General features: G+C 52.4%; 2 protein-coding genes across 5 annotated transcripts in view; one reads left to right on the forward strand and one right to left on the reverse strand.

Annotated features, from left to right (window-relative positions):
* The window catches only part of CETN2 (centrin 2), a 628,428-nt gene that overhangs the window by 57,158 nt on the left and 555,195 nt on the right, over positions 1-16,075 (reverse strand). The gene's annotated exons all lie outside the window — the stretch shown is intronic.
* Positions 10,948-16,075, forward strand: part of ZNF185 (zinc finger protein 185 with LIM domain) — a 72,492-nt gene continuing 67,364 nt past the window's right edge. Inside the window, exon 1 of the mRNA XM_050775325.1 lies at positions 10,948-11,053. The gene's annotated coding sequence lies outside the window, so the exon portion shown is untranslated. The remainder of the gene's footprint in view (positions 11,054-16,075) is intronic.

A 16,075-nucleotide genomic window follows, 5' to 3' on the forward strand; every position in this document is an offset into this window, starting at 1 on the left:
GTTTCACCGTGCTAGCCAGGATGGTCTCGATCTCCTGACCTCGTGATCCGCCCGCCTCGGCCTCCCAAAGTGCTGGGATTACAGGCGTGAGCCACCATGCCCTGCACAAATTGCTTTTCTTTAAAGGAAAAAAAGATATGCCCATTTTTTAAAAAGTCAAACACTACAGAAAACACAAAATAAAACACAAAAAATAAAAACAAGGAAAAGACAACTCTCAAAATCCATGTCTTAGAAGATAGCAAGTGTTGACACTCTGGAAGTGTTTCTCAAAGCCTTTGGGCAATTTGACAGAAGTGAAATCACACTACGCTGCCTTGTAAATTGCTTTGATGCAAACTGCTATTTCCCTCTTTCATTCAACAATATATTATTGGCATTTTTCATGCCCCTAACTAGAGATCTAAAATCATCACCTTGATTGATCACATAGTATCCTGTTATTACTTTGGAATGGATCTTCTGATAGAAACTTACCTTGTAATGAGTTTTTAAAAATATCATGAATAATGTTGCAATGAGCATACATGTACTTAGTTATCTCCCCCTGATGCAGTTACTAGCTGAGGATAAATGCCTAGATGCTAGGGTACTGGCAATACAACCCCAAACCACAGTGAGCTGATACTTTCTATCCACTGCATTGAGAAAATAGAACACATCTGACAACACCAAGTGTTGGCAAGGATATGTAGCACTGGGAATTGTTTAGGCAGGAAAGTCAGTGTTCTGTTGTCAGATTGAACGTGAACATACCCTGTGACCCAGCAATTCTGCCCCAGGATATATTATGTAGATGGTTCATGACTTAACAATGGCCAGACTTACGATTTTTCCACTCTACTGTGATGTGAAAGCGATACACATTCAGTAGAAACCAAACTTGGAGTCACATACAACTATTCTGTTTTTCACTTTCAGTGTAGTATTCAATAAGTTACATGAGTTATTCAACACTTTATTATAACATAGGTTTCGTGTTAAATGATTTTGCCCAACTGTAGGCTAATGTAAGCATTCTGAGCACATTTAAGGTAGGCCGGACAAAGCTATGATGTTTGGTAGGTTAAGTGTATTAAATGCATTTTCTACTTAGGGTATTCTGAACTTATGATGGAGTTACATCCCTATAAACTCACTCCACATCTGGCAATGTTAAATGCTGCTAACATGTCCAGTAAAATTCAAAGTGAAAACTGCTCATTGGATTTAGTAACATAGAGGGTGTTGATGACCTTGACAAGAGCCATTTCTGTGTAGTGATGGGAGTGAAAGAGAAGGGAGGAAGGGGACTCTGAGAAAGTGTAGAGAATTCTCTGAAGCATTGTTGCTGTAAGGGGAAGAAGGGAAATGAATGGACAGTAGCTAGAAAGGAGTATGGGGTCAAGAGAAAGGTTTTTTAAAATGGTGGGAAGAATTCCAGCTTGTGTACATGCTGAGCAGAATGATCCGGTCAAGAGGGAATAATTGATGGTGCAGGAGAAAGGGAGAAATGTTAGCAAGATGTTCCTGAGTAGGCGGCAAATGGGATTTAGGGCACAAGCAGAAAACTTGACCTTTCATCTGCTTCAGGACACATCGTTCTCTTGTACCAGGATGGGGCAGAATGTATAGATAATGGTGCTGTGGAGGTAGGGGATAAAGATGTTTATATGCATCTCGTTTAATATAATATACATATATACTAATTTTCTATGTCAGATAATAAAAAGAATTTTTAAATGTTAGCATTGTTGAGTCCAAGGGATACCTCATCATTCATTTTGTGACATATTTTTAGATCACCACCCAGAAGGTTGCCCTGACTTATCCTCCCACTCTTAGAGCCCCTGGGGCACGAGAGTGCCCATTTTCCCACACCCCAGGTAACCCAAGGTTTTGCAGATTTGTTTTAAGTTTTACATACCTGAGGCAGGGGTGGAAACAGTTGACTTTCTTTGCATTTCCTTCATATGCTAATTGGTGACCCGCAAACCTTCTTTTGTGATTATCTGTTCCCTTTCTTGGTCCTTTGCTGATTTTCCTACTGGGTTGCTTTAAAAGGAGTCCTTTTTTATTTTCAGAAGATTAAGCCTTTCGCTGTCATATGCAGTTCAAATAACTCTTCCTCATTTGTCATTTGTCTAATGACAGTTATGGTGGGTTTTGCCATACAGAAGTTTTTAATTTCTCCATCTTTTATGGTTTCTGGTTTTCATGACATACTTAGAAAGGCCGTCCCCACCCCAGGATTCTTTCTCATACTTCTATGGTTTCATTTTTTTTACATTAAATTTCTGAGCCATCTGGAGTTTATTGTGGTGTGGAGAGCGAGGTAGGAAATCTAGCTTGTTTTTCCAAATGGCCAGTTATTCCAACATCATCTCTTGAAGGATACACTTTTAATCCACTGATTCAAAATGCCACCTTGATCACACACTACATTTGAAACTACCCTCTAGCCCTCCCTTTATTAATTTGGCAGCTGCTTCCTGTGTGCCTACTCAGGCATCATACCAGCATAAGGTGTGTTTCCTACATCCAGGAGGAAGGGAGAGGAGACATAGGAGACAGCGACCCTGCAGGGTAATAGGTGCTAGGGCGGAATGAGGTGGAAGTGACACTTAGCTGGGTCTTGGTGGTTAGGGATGACTTCTTGTAAAGGAATGACCTCTAAGCAGACATGAGTATAGTAGCAGTTAACCAGCGCGAGTGACCTCAGTCAGCACTAAGTTCTAGAGACAGAATGGAAGCCTATGTGGGGAATCAGCAGGAAGTCCAGTATGGCTTCTATATGACAGGAGCTTGGAGCGTGAAGAGGCTTGAGCCATAGCAGGTACCAGACTTGGATGGCAGAGGGAATGAGGAGTCTCAGATGGTGCCCCTGTTTCTAGCCTGCACCGCTGGACATACAGTCACCCAAGCAGGGCACAGGGGAAGATGGCTCTGGCTGCTTTGCAGAAAGTAGATGCAGGAGTCAAGAGAGGAAGCCAGGAGACTGGGGAGGAGGTGATCAGGGACACTAGTGTGTCCCAGGATAGTGGCAGTGGAAGTGGATGTGTTTTGGAGTGCAATCAGGACTTGCTGCTGGATTGGACATGGGAGATGAGGGAAAGAAGAATATCAGTTAAACACCTGGGCCTTGGGAGGTGCCTTTGATGATGAAGAAAACTGAGGGAGGAGAAGTTTGGTAGGTGAAGGATGGTGGAACAAGAGTTTGTTTTGAACATGTTTCATTCGGATTGACTCAGACATTCATGTGGTGATTTCAAGTAACAAAAGTAGCAATAGTAAACATTCATTGAGCACCACCATGTAACAAACTCTATTCCAAGCACTTTATGCGCGCCATCCCATGTCATCTCACAACAACTTATGAAGGCAGATGCTGGCACTCTCATCTCTATTGTACAGGTAAGAAATGGAAACTCAGAGAGGGCAAGTAACTTGCCCAAGGTCACACAGCTATTAATTGGCACAGCTGGGATTTTCACGCAGTCCAGTTCCAGAGTCTGTGCTCATAGCCTCCATGCCTCCAGATAAGTGGGGTGTCAGGGAAGCCAAGAGAAGCAAGTTTTCCCAGAAGGGGAAGGTGGAGTGATCAACTGTGACCACGGGGTAAGTGAAGGCAGAAATGTGAACACTGGGTTTAGCAACATGGAGATGAATGGTGACAAGAATGATGTGAAGGGAGTGGCAGGGTTGAAGTCCTGATCTGGGTGAGTTTATGAGCGAATGGGAGGAGAAGTAGAGACAGTGAGTCTAGACAACTCTTTTGAGGAGTTTTGCTCAATAGCAAAGTGGAGAGATGGGGCAGTAACTGGAGGCGGGTGTGTGGTCAGGTGAGATTCTTTTTCTTTCTTTTCTTTTATGTTGATGGGAAAGCTCCAAATGAAATGGACATTTTTATAATGTAGAAGAGAAAGGGATAATTATAAAGAGGGAAGAACCTATGAAGGGGAGAAAGAGTGGAATACATAAGTTTATATTGGCACCATTCTGCACAGTGTGTGACCTCTGCCAGCACGGTTCTTTGCCTTGGGATAGGCATGAAGAACATAGACATTTAGCTTTGTTCAGATTTGATGCCATTATCATCAGGTGGAGGTGATAAAGAGACAGTAGGGTGAGAAGATTAGGATGTTCATAAGACAGTGGTTGAGGTGAAGTGATGGGCCATTAACTGTAAGCTGGATAGGGAGAGAAATGAAGAGAGGAAAGGACTAATGGATGGAAAGAAAGTGGAGCAGCCAACAGTTGGGAGCTTGAAAGATAGTTGTCACAGAAGTGGTTGAACAAGCCTGCTGGAAAGAGAGGAGGTTGGGGCAAGAAGTTGGAAAACCTGCATTCTCGATTCTGGAGGTAGCAACAGTAGGCAGGCTGCACCTGTGGGAAGAGGTGGCTGTGGTAGAGCTGACAGGGTCTTTGGAGATGCCTGGGGAGCCTGAGGGTTGGGGATAGCTAAGCCACAAGCGTGGATGCTCAAGTCACACTCTTACTACCCCACCTCACTGCTCTCACCCTCACCCTCCTAGTCACTTTCTCACATCCAGGGCAAAGACCTGCCTGAATGTCAGGTGGGGGATGGTGTTGCCAGTTGGCCTGAGCCTCAAAGGAGGGGAGGATTTCGTCCAACAGCAAACCGGTCTATTCTGAGGTAGCTGGGGTGTGGGAGAAGGAAGAGCCTCCTCTGGATTGGGCTGCAGGGAGGGTGCCTCGCTTCAGTTAAGGAGGAAATGGATAGCTCCCTCCAAGAAGGGCAGCATACGGGGCGGTGCTATCCTAGAACTTTCTGTGGTGATGGACGTGTTCACTATCTGTGCTGTCCAACACAGTAGCCACTGGCCACATGGGGTTATTGAGTACTTGGAATGTGGCCAGTGTGACTGAGGAACAGAATTTCCTATTTTATTCCTTTATAATTCACTGAAATTTAAATAGCCACATGTGGCCAGTAGCACCTGTAGTAACCAGTGGATTTCTAGAGATATGTGCTAGTTACAGAGCTGCAGTCTCCAAGGCCTGGGATAGGACAGGTGGGGGAAGAAGGAGAGGAGGAACAGATGGCACAATGCCAGGAAGGCTAGAGTTATTTGGTAGAGTTCAAGGTCTCCAAGTACAGGTTACTTGGGCCAAGTGCAATCAACAGGAGCCAAATGCATCCCCCAGCCAGGCTGGTCCAATCCTTTTTGACGAGAGCCAGCCCTTTCCCCTATGCTGAAAAAATTAGAGTTTTCACCAAGTGAGGCTTTGGCCAGCAGCAATGTGGGCAGAAGAAGGAGAAAAGCAGCAACTCTGACTCCAAAGCTCAAAGGTCATGGACCACAGTCCTGCTCAGTTGAACAAAAGGGCACCCTCTCAACTGTTCTCCCCTCTAATCTCTCAAAGGCTGCTCTCCATGAGGAAATCAAGGCAGCAAAGCACCCAGGGAAGTTTCTGGGAAAAACTAATAAGAGGTGAAACCCAGTAACCTTCCCTCTCCTGTGTGAAGAGGACTTGGATTTGCAATGGCGTTTTAGGGATCCACTGCATTTCCCCTTCCCAGGAGGGCATTTCCCAAGCCAAGGGCAGTACCCAAACGAAAGGAACAAGGCTGGGCATGGTGGCTCATGCCTGTAATCCCAGCACTTTGGGGGACCAAGTCAGATGAATTGATTGAGACCAGGAGTTCAAGATCAGCCTTGGCAAGATGGTGAAACCCCATCTCTACAAAAAATTAGCCAGGCATGATGGTGCGTGCCTGTAGTCCCAGCTACTAGGCAGGCTGAGGTGGGAGGATTGCTTGAGCCCAGGATGTTGAGGCTGCAGTGTGCCTTAATTGTGCCACTGCACTCCAGCCCGGGTGACAGATTGAAAAAAAAAAAACAAAGAAAGACAGAAAGAAACAAATCCACAACTCTCGGAGCCAGACATTCCCTCTGGTTGCTGTGGTTTCCGCGCCCTCAACCACTGGTTTAGCCAGGCCAGGCTTAGCAGGGCCCCAGAGTTGGAGCTCCCTCCCTCGCAGGACAGATGCAGCTGCTCAAAAGTTTGCGTTCACCTGCAGCCTGCATCTCTCTGCCAGACCTCCCAGCCTGGGGCCCCAGAGAGGTCTGGGGGATGCTCACAGACCCCAACACTGACTCTGACCTTCCCATTTCTTGAGCATGTGGCAGCTTCCACACCTTTCCTCTTCCAGGCCCATACTCACAATTCCCACTGAGCATCAGCCCTGCCAGAGGATCCTAGGAGCCTGGGCTGCTTCTGGGGCAGCAGCAGGGCCTCTGGGGGGCGGGGTTGGGCCCAGCTGGGGGTGGGGAGTGGGGGGTGGGCAGGGAGCTCCCAGCTGAGGCCAGACAGCCTCCAGAGTCTCCAGGCTGAGGACCGCGGGGGCCCTCAGCACGGCCCCTTGCCGGCAGTGGCTGAGCTGAGCTTCCGGGGATGAGGGGGCGCTGGGCAGGGAGCCCACTGTCTCCTTCTCATGGCTTCCCTTCCTCCTTATCCCAGGAGCCTCCCTGCCGGCCAACTGTACTAAAACTCCGGAAAACCATGGCGGGGAGGTTTTCCAATTAGAACATTCTTTTTCCGATCTGTGGATGATTCTTAAAGCAGCAAAAAGCCATTCTTCAGGGCATGCGGGGATTATCTGCCAGCGAGGCCTTGGCTCCACTCGCGCACTCGTGCTCAGGAGGCCTGGCCTGGGGCTGCTTCAGAGCCAGAGACAAAAGGCAGAGCCTGTGTTGTGGGGCATCAGGTCACACAGACCAAGACTGATGGCTGAGTGTTTCTTGGGCTCATTCGAAGCAGTAGATTCAAATGGCAGTGGGGATCCAGGCTACAGGAGTGGCAGATGTCAGACCACCTCTCTCCTTCCTTTGTGACAAGGCCACTGCTCCCAATGAGGCCACTGTTCACACAGCAAACAATTCCCGGGCACGGCTGCCATCCCTTGGAGTAGAACTGGGCTGCCTCCTCTCCCAGAATGGAAGCCACAACAGGCCAGGGCAGGGTCTGACTGGTCTCTGGCCAGGGTTGGGGTGGCAGTACAGTAGGGCAAGTAAGAATGTGTGTGTATTCCAGAGAGGGGGACCACAACTCTTTAGCTTGGAGTGCAGTCTGAGAACTGGGGGAGAGGGGCAGCCACTCCATATGCTGAGAGGCTGGACCAGCAGGAGAGCTGATTACAAACACAAGGGGCCTGGCCTCACAGGTTCGGGACTCAAAGGACCCATCCTACCTGCAGCCACACCTGGAGACCCCTGCTTCCAGGGCATCCACCCTGCTTGGAGTCGGCAGAGTCACCTAGCAAGTGTAAACCGGTTGAAGAGCTTAGGAGGATGAGGTGGCAGGGCGGGCCCCGGGAAGGAGGGGATTAGGGCCCAAGCAGGAGCCCAGCCCTCCCCACGCATGAACCTGAGCACCCCAGCTTCTCTCCAGCTGGCCAGGGGCTCCTTCCAGAGCAACTGGAACCCCAGGTTCTAAGCCCAGCTCTGCCTCAGACTAGCTGTGTAATCCTGGCAACATCCTGTCTCTGTGGGCCTCTGTTTCCCCATTTGTACAACTGAAGGGTTGAGGTTGGTTGCCGGTCTTCAGTCCCCTCTAGTTGAGGACACTGCGTGGGTCAGCTTTGGGGCCTGACAGCTTTCAGGGCCCAACCCCTCTTTCCCCCGTCTAGCCAGGTAACTCTTTTTGTTTTCTGTGTTTTTTGTAGAGATGGGGTCTTGACATACTGCCCAGGCTGGTCCTGAACTCCTGAGTTCAAGTGGTCCTCTCTCCTTAGCCTCCCAAAATGCTGACATTACAGGCATGAACCACTGTGCCCAGCTCCTAGCCTGGGAACTCTGGGGCTAGATCACCTTGCTTGAGTTCTGTTCCCAGCCCTGGAGATCAGAATAGGGCCTTGCCTGGAGGTTAGGAGTGCTGCTGGCCAGTTCTTTCCCAGCAGACACCTGTCCTGCTACTCCTCTCATTGTTTAGATGCAGCCTCCCAGAGAAGCTGCCTCCACTGCCTGCTTGTGAGCTGTGGCTTCCCCAGTACAGGGCTCACCACCTGCCACTCCCTGCCTCTAACTTTCAGCCTCTTGCCTGCCCAGAGAGCCCAGCCTGGCCTCACCCTCAAGCCCCCCACCTCCCACTTAGTGCCTTGCTGAGGGCCTGCTTGTTGGTGGGAAGAGACTGTCCCATCCCCTGGAGGTGGCACTGCTGCCTAAGCTGGAGGGACTTCAGGAGAACTCTGCCAGAGCCAGGGAGTGGGAGCTGGCCTGTCTTGGAGCAGGAGATGGGTGGTAAGGTGCAAGAGGAGATGTGAATAGGAAAGGATAGGGCCAAGCTCAGGTCAGGTAGGGACAGAGCCCAGCCTGGAGGCAGCCAGCAGCCACCACAGCCTTGGCCTAGAACTTGAGGGAGGTCTAAGGGAAGGTTCATGAAGAAGGTAATGTTACAGCTGAGAGTAAGTGGAGGCCACCTGGTGTCCCTGGGGAGGAAATGTCATTCCAAACAAAGGGAGTATCTCGTGCAGAGTCCTGGTGGTATTTGAGCACTTGGTCTATCTGGGTACATGTCATTTGGGCATGTCTGGTGCTTGAGGAGGCTGAAGAAGCCAGCAGGCGCCTGAAGCCTGGCTGAGGTGACTAGAGGTGCCCTGGCAGGCGTGGAAGTGGAAGACTGTTGGGGCAGTGGACAGGTGGGCAGGGCAGGGCAGGGCAGTTACCATTCGAGTCAAACCCGTTTGCAGGCAAGATCAGCTGCAGGGCCTGGCAGCCTGGCAGGGAGGGAGGGGTTCAGGGAAGGCTGATCTTTTTGGCTGGAGCAGTCATGACAGATCTGGCCTGGGCAGAGACTGAGTCACCTGGGACATGGGAAGAGCTTGAGGCCCTGGGGCGGCCCAGCCTGGGGCAGTCCTCACTTGTTGGCCGTGCCCTTGGACACCACGTTTGCTCATGCTCTCCAGCTGGGCCCCCCACCCCTGACTCAGGGCTCTGGAGTGAGTTTGCCTTTTCCCTCTTCCTTGCCCTACATCTCACCCATCACGATGTCTTCTACCTTCTACCCTTTCAAGCGAGGGGCTCTTGAAGAGGACTGGGGCCCAGGCAAAGAGTATGACACGGCCTAAGTCATACAGTGAACATGTTTAGGAGGTAAGATGCCAAGCCAAATCCATGGCCACCAGTAGCCACAGTGGAGGAGGGGAGATGTTAGTTGCTGGTCACCAGACAGGGGCATACAATATTGGAAGCAGAAAAATGCTTGTTGGCAAGAGACAGACATGAACAGAAGTGACTTTATATACAACCCCCCAAGCACACACAGGGTCGCCTTCTCCCTATCTGATGAACCCCAAGAAGAAAAGGATGAGGACAGCTTCCACAGCCTCACTCACCCCTCCATCACTTCCTTCTGCAAATTCTTCAGATGCCCTGTGCTGGTCTCCGTGACCCAGTGATGAATCAGAAGGGGCCCTGCCCTCCCAGAGCTCAGGATCTAGAACAATAGAGGGAGACAGCCACTATGCTGGATTGATGTCATCTGAGGGAACTAAGGGGTGCACAGAAGGAAGTGATCAGCTTGACTGGGTGGCAGGCAGGGGAGGCTTTCCGGACACTGGGTGGAGGCTTGAAGAGTGACTAAGAGCTCACTAGCCCAACAGAGATGAAGAGCATTCTAGGGAGTCCAAGGAGCAGAAGCAAACACCCCAAGGTGAAGGCCATGTGATGTATTCAGAAGACAATGGACAAAGGCCAGCGTGGCTGTAATGTATCGAACAAAGGGAAGAGTGGCTGGACCCGCAGGGATAGGTCATCTCAGGCTTTTACCCTGAGAGCAGTGGGAAGCCATGGAGGAGTTGCAAGCAGCAGAGCACCTGATCATACAGACACATGTGAACTTTTAACCTGACCTCTGTGTAGAGACTGAGGGGAAGGAAGGCAAGACCAGAGGCAGGGGGACACCAGCAAGGAGGCTGGCCTTCAGGGCCAGGTCTGGACTAGGGTGGTGGCAGCAGACACAGGGAGAAGTGGGTGGACTGGAGGGCCATGGAAACATTACATTGGCAGGCCCTGATGAAGGAGAAGCAGCTGGTCCATTCTTTCGAACCTATCATCCTGGTAAGCCAACTCCTGGCCAAGTCCATGCCATTTCTTGGGCTGGCTTAATTATCTCCCTATCTAGGAGGCCGCAGGGTGAGGGGTCTTTCCTCCATGCTCTCTCCATCCCAGCCCCAGCCCAGGGCCTTGCACACAATAAGCACTCGGTGAGCAACAACGCGTGACGCAGGTACATCAAACCGCATTGGCTCTGGGAGTCTGGCTGTATCTCCAGCCAGATGTCGTCCAGTCTGGGAGATAGCCCCGTTTGCTGTGCCTTGTGAGCCCCGGGTCCCTTCCGCGGTGAGCGGCTCCCTCACTCTTCTCCTCCTTTCCTGCCTGCAGGACTTCCTGGATGATCTCAGCCGCCAGCCCCCCGCCCCCTCCTCGCCCCTGTCTGGGATCTCCATCTGTAAAATGGATCTAGGAACAGTAGTTCTCGACTGAATTAACCCGACAGCATCTGTGGAAGTCGTTGGCCCTGTGCCGGGGCCAGATCGCGCAACTAAGAGCGGGGGCCCTTCACGTGGCGGAGGCTTCCCGGCCTGGGGCCAAGGGCCGGGAGGAATTTGCCTGGAAGTTTTCCATCACGGCAGAGCCTTCTGGAGCTCGCCCCGTGCTCGGCGAGGGGAGCCCCAGACTTGATTTCTCCAGCAGCCCCGCGAGGCGGGGCCGAGAAGGGGCGGGCGGGCGGGCGGAGGACGCTGGCGGGAGAATGTGCGGAATGTGCCAGGCGTCTCTACCTACCCCAGGAGGGGCAGAGGAAGGGGCCGGCCGAGGGGAGGGGCGAGGGGCGAGGCTCCGGGCCGCCGGAGAAAACCTGTTTGTTCCCCTGCGGGCGGAGCCCAGTCCGCGCCTCCTCGCCTCCCCGCGCGCTCCCCGCTGTGCCCCGCGCCCCGCGCCCCGCGCCTGCCTCCCCGGCCCAGCCCGGCCGGGCGCTGTCCACCCGAGAGAGCCCGCGCCCCGCGACCGCCCGACCCTCCACCCACCCACGAACCGGGCACCTGTGCCAGGTAGGGCTGTCGAGTCGCCATCGGACGCGGCCCTGCGGGGAGGCAGTGGGGGGCACCCAGTCCGTGCGCAGCTAGGGACAAGTCAGGGCCTCAGTTTCCCCATCCATAACCCTTACCGGCTCCAAGCATCTCTCTTCGGGTTTCCCCCCGGGAGTCAGTGGATTTCTGGTTTTCGCTGTGAGTGAAAAGACTGACAGAGGAGGCCAGCGTCCCCTACTGAGGCAAGTGTCCTCCTCGCCGGCCTGATCCCTCTGTCTTGCCCTTTAGGAAAGACACGGTTTGATTGCTAGTAAATGGCGAGGGGCCAGGATGCTCTGAGAGTTGACTGCAGGTCTTTAAGAATCAGGGAATCTCATATCCCTCCGTCCCCCTGTGTCCATTTTATAGATGAGGAAACTGAGACCCAGAGGCTGGCTCGCCCAGAGGATCCCCTCGATCGCCCTGGGGCCTGTGATGGGCATGTGCTGGGTACAGGGCAATCTTGGGGAGGGCCATGCGGATGGTGGCTGCTCACACTCAGACAGAAGGCGCCGAATCAGGTGTCACTGGGTGTTATCGACTGGATCGGCAGTGCACCAGCTCTGTGACTGGATTGTTTTGATGGGGGCAGGGGGAGCCAAGAGTCTGTCCTCTTTGGAAAGGCGGAGGGATACCTCGCCTTACAAAAAGGCTGAAAGCTCAGGTGCTCCTGCCTGATCTGCCACTTCTGAGCTGGGGACACCTGGGTACTCTATCGGTTTAAGGGGGTGACACGTCAAGCTACCTCCCACCCAGGGCTGCTGGGGACTCAGATAAGGTAGGTGGTGGCTGTGTTTGGGCTTTGAGACAGCTGAGGCATGGCAGGAGTTGTGTTCTTGCTGAGCCACCCGCACGGAGCCTTGACATCGTGGAAGGCTGTGCAGCATCATCTCAGGACTCAAAGCTGTGAGCCCCGAGAGAGAACCTCTCACACCCTGTCCAGCAGTGCTTGAGGCCTCAGTACCTGGACTAAGTCCTGCCTTGGTCTCATGGCTCTTCAGACTTCTGGTTGTCGTATCCAGCTGGGGACGGGAGACAGGGGCGCACAGGTGGATAGGCCTGAACAGAGCTGCAGAGGTAGGCTGTGGGAGGTCCTGCTTTGCCAGGGCCTCCGCTCCTCATCTGAAAAACAAGGGGCAGTTCAGAGGCCAGCAAGTGGCCAGGACACAGATGCACAGACGAGGGGCCAACCTTCTGGCAGGTCTTGGTGCCTTCCCCTCATCACTCCCAGGCCACTTCAGGAAGGGAAGGAACAGATCCCTCTCACCTGCCCCTCCTTCCAGCAATTCCCAGCCCCTGGCTGGCCGCTGTACATTCAGCCGTGTGGAGCTGGCGGAAGGCACTCAGTGCAGGGCCAGGCACGTGGCAGGTGCTCAAGATCTGTTCATTTCCATCCTCTGGACACTCATGAGTCAAGCAACAGAGGTGGCCCAGGACCACTTAGGGTGTTGCAGCTCTGAGTAGCATGAAAATATTAGGGGCTCCTCAGTCCTGGAGCAACGAGGCACCCCTGGCTGGGAAGATCAGGGAAGGCTTCCTGGAGGAGAAGGGCTTGGAAGCAGGAGGAGGAGCTCAACTGCCACCAGGTCAAGGCCCGCACGTCCTTTGGAGCTGCTCAAGTCTAACCTCCCCCTTACTCCTGGAAGATCATAAACCACTTCTTGCTGAGCTCCTGCATATGGGGGCCCACAGAGAAATCAGCTCCATGCCTTGCCCAGAGGAGTGACAGAGAGGCCATCTGTCAGTAAGAAATTGCCATCTGAATGCAAATGGCAGCAGTGATTGTCCACCTCACTTCCCGCTCAGCTCGAGTCCAGACTCCAGAAAAAGCCTTTCCCACATAAGGGCAGTGATGCCAGGGGCAGCCAGCGCCTCAGCTCAACCTCCCTTAGCCTGACTTGTGCTCCTTGTCTTCCTGCCCAGTGTCCCCAAGGCCTCCTGAGATCTGGCAGAGCAGGGACTCTGGGTCCCCAGCACTGGGTCTGGGACCTGGCCATGATAGGCATCGGCACCTGTTCCCTGAACTGTCTTCCGTTGCATGCCAAGCAAACTCCCCTAATTCTGGCTCAGTGCATTCTGGAAGCCGGAAGCCTGCCTTCCTCCTTCCCCACTCGAGCCTCCACAGGTGACTGACCCTTTTGGTGTGGGTTTTGCTTCAAGCCACAACTCATAAGGTGCCAGGTCACATGTAACACAAGCTTTGCTTCGGTTGGTGAGCCCTGAGGCTGCCCCCACTGCCAGTCCCTAGCAGCATGGGACAGGACCAGTGCCAGAGAGGAGAGCTGCCTTCCAGTGCTCTGGAGCCCTGAGCGGCAACCCCTTGCAGTCCGGGCCTTTGGGCTCTCATGTTTAGGGTCAGTCCAGGGGCTTTGCCTTCGTTACCGCTGTGCCTATAGTGAACCGAATGATGCCAAGACAAGGGCAGTGCCATCAGGGACTGGTCCCTGAGAGATGCTCGGGAGAGGTTGCCATCATTGCTTCCAAAGACCCGGGCGGGGCGGGAGTTGAACTGTCCCACACCTGGTCAGGTGTGTGGTAGGGGAGGGTGGCATCTTTATAGCCTAGTGGTTAAGGGAATGGCTCAGAGGTCAGACTGGGTTCAAACCCCAGCTCAGCCACCGTCCAGTTGTGCAAAGTTGGGCCCTTCATGCAACCCCTTGAGGCCTCTGTTTTCTCACCAGTACAGAAGGGCGGCTAAAGCCAGGAGTACCTGCTGCACTGGGTGCCTGGCTCAGAGGTGGTGCTCTGTCACGGAAGGTAGCTGAGCCAGGACTATGGTGCCCTCCTTCAGGGCTGTGGTGGCAAGGAGTGAGGTGGGACTAGGTGGAGAGAGAGATGCTGCCTGGGATGTGGGCTCCTACCTGAGGAAAACAGTTTAGAAATTACTGCTGATGATGCAAACAGTATCTACCCACATTTCAAATGACTCACTAAAGAACACTTAATTCTTAGGGTGATTTCTCATGCTTACTAAAGTCTGACTCGCTTTCTTTTTTGTTTTCACTTTTTTTGTTGTTGTTAGAGCTGGGGTCTCGCCTTGTCACCCAGGCTGGTATACAGTGGCTAGTCACAGGCACGATCATAGCACACCGCAGCCTCCAACTCTTGGGCTCAAGCGATCCTCGTGCCTCAGCCTCCCGAGTAGCTGGCACTACAGGCGAGTGCCACCATGCCAGCACTGTTGTTACTTTTTATCTTTAAGTTTTTTATTTATTTTTTACCTTGAATTGATTTAAAACTCATAGAAAAGTTGTAAGAATCGTGCAGAGAACTCCTGAAGCCTTATCTGAATTCCCACTGTTAACATTTTGCCACATTTCTCATTAGTTTACTTCACTTGTAGCCTTTGGACGGGTCAGAGGGTGGGCAGGACTGATGTCAGTTCATTTTTCCAGTTCCCTTTTCCAAAGGGAAACTGAGGCACAGAGAGGGACTTGCTCAAGTGCCATTGATTAGAAACTGAGCCAGATTAACTTCTCTCAGGGACACACATTGATGCATTTGGCAGGTATTTTCTTGATCACTTTCTGTGTTGGGCGCTGGGGCACAGAAATGACTGAGAACTGACAGCAAAGTGGGAGGCACAGGCCTGGGTGGAGAAGAGATTGGAAAAGGAGAAGACAAGAGGCCCTGTGGGTATCATTCTCAATGTCGGAGGTGGAATGCAGGAAGGAATCTGCAGCTTGAGCGCGTGTCCCAGGGAATTTGACTGACTGCCGAAGGGTCTTAGAGGCCACTTTCAGAAACACTGTCTAGGCTTTTCCTGTTGGGAGTGTGCTCATTTCTCATCTCAAAAGGAAGCTGGGAACTGGGAGGTGCCTGCCTGGAGCGGGGAGGTGGGTCCCGGCCAGCCAAGAGAGCAATTCCTCACCCACTCATTAATGCCCGCTGAGCCATCCCTCTTCCCGCAGAGCTGCCCTTGCGGCTGCTGCTGCTGAGATGGCCACAGAGCTCTGAAGCCACCCCCTGGGTCAGAGAGGAGTCATAGCCTCTGGGGCCAGTGGGCAAGCTCTAGGCTGCTGGTGGTTGCTGACGGTGGTCCCTGGCCTTGGCCCCATCTGTGGGCCCAGCTCGGGCACCCAGTCCGGGCCCTTTGGTGTAGTCCCTGTGATCTTTGGCTCAGCACGCCACTTTCTGATGACTAGGTCAGTTTCCCAGAGAGCTTGATGTGGCAAAGAGTTGCTATGAAGAGAGCAAGCACAAGGATTTTAATCACAAGAACCGGCATCCCTGGTGAAAATGCTTACATCAGGCACTGCCTGCTTTAAACTGAAAAAAAAAAAAAAAAAAAAAAAAAAAAAAAAAAAAAAAACAACAACAACAACAAAAAAAACCCAAAACCCAAAACCAGGACTTGCTTTACCACTTGTGCCAGCGATCCCTTACTCATGCTTTCATTCCTCCGGGCCTGAGCCTAGGCACCTCCTTGGGAAATGCAGTGCTCTGGCTACACCCCGCTAGGCCGATTCCCCCCAGCACCCAGCCTGGTGGTTAGCGCTCTGAAAATGCTTGTTGCATACACGGCAATGTGATCTTGGGCAAGTGCGTCCTTCTCTCTGGACTTCCTTATTCTTATCCAAAAATAAGGGCAGTGTTAGAGGTAAGGGTGGAGTTGAGGGGACTCTGGGTCTAGAGTGGGCAGGAAGATGAGAAAGAGGGTTGTTGGAGGGGAGAAGGAGGATGGGGAGTCAGAGCTTCGGGGAAGGTAGGGAGGCAGCGGGCTCGTTCTGTTCCTTTTGCTCCTCACTAGTGATCACCTGCATCTAGGACAGAAGGAATTAGCTTTGGCTGATGTTAGTCAAGGGCAAGTAGGAGTGACTTCCTGTCACTGGCCCTGCTCTGGCAAAGACTGAATGGATGGCAGCAATGGTGTGTGTGTAAGGGGGATGTTCCTAGGGGAAAGCGAAAGAGGGTAAAAGAAAGTGACCAGGTGCAGTGGCTCATGCCTGTAATCCTAGCACTTTGGGAGGCTGAGGCGGGTGGATCACTTGAGGTCACGAGTTA

Source organism: Macaca thibetana, chromosome X (genome assembly GCF_024542745.1).
Source record: "Macaca thibetana thibetana isolate TM-01 chromosome X, ASM2454274v1, whole genome shotgun sequence".
NCBI classification, from domain to species: Eukaryota; Metazoa; Chordata; class Mammalia; order Primates; family Cercopithecidae; genus Macaca; species Macaca thibetana.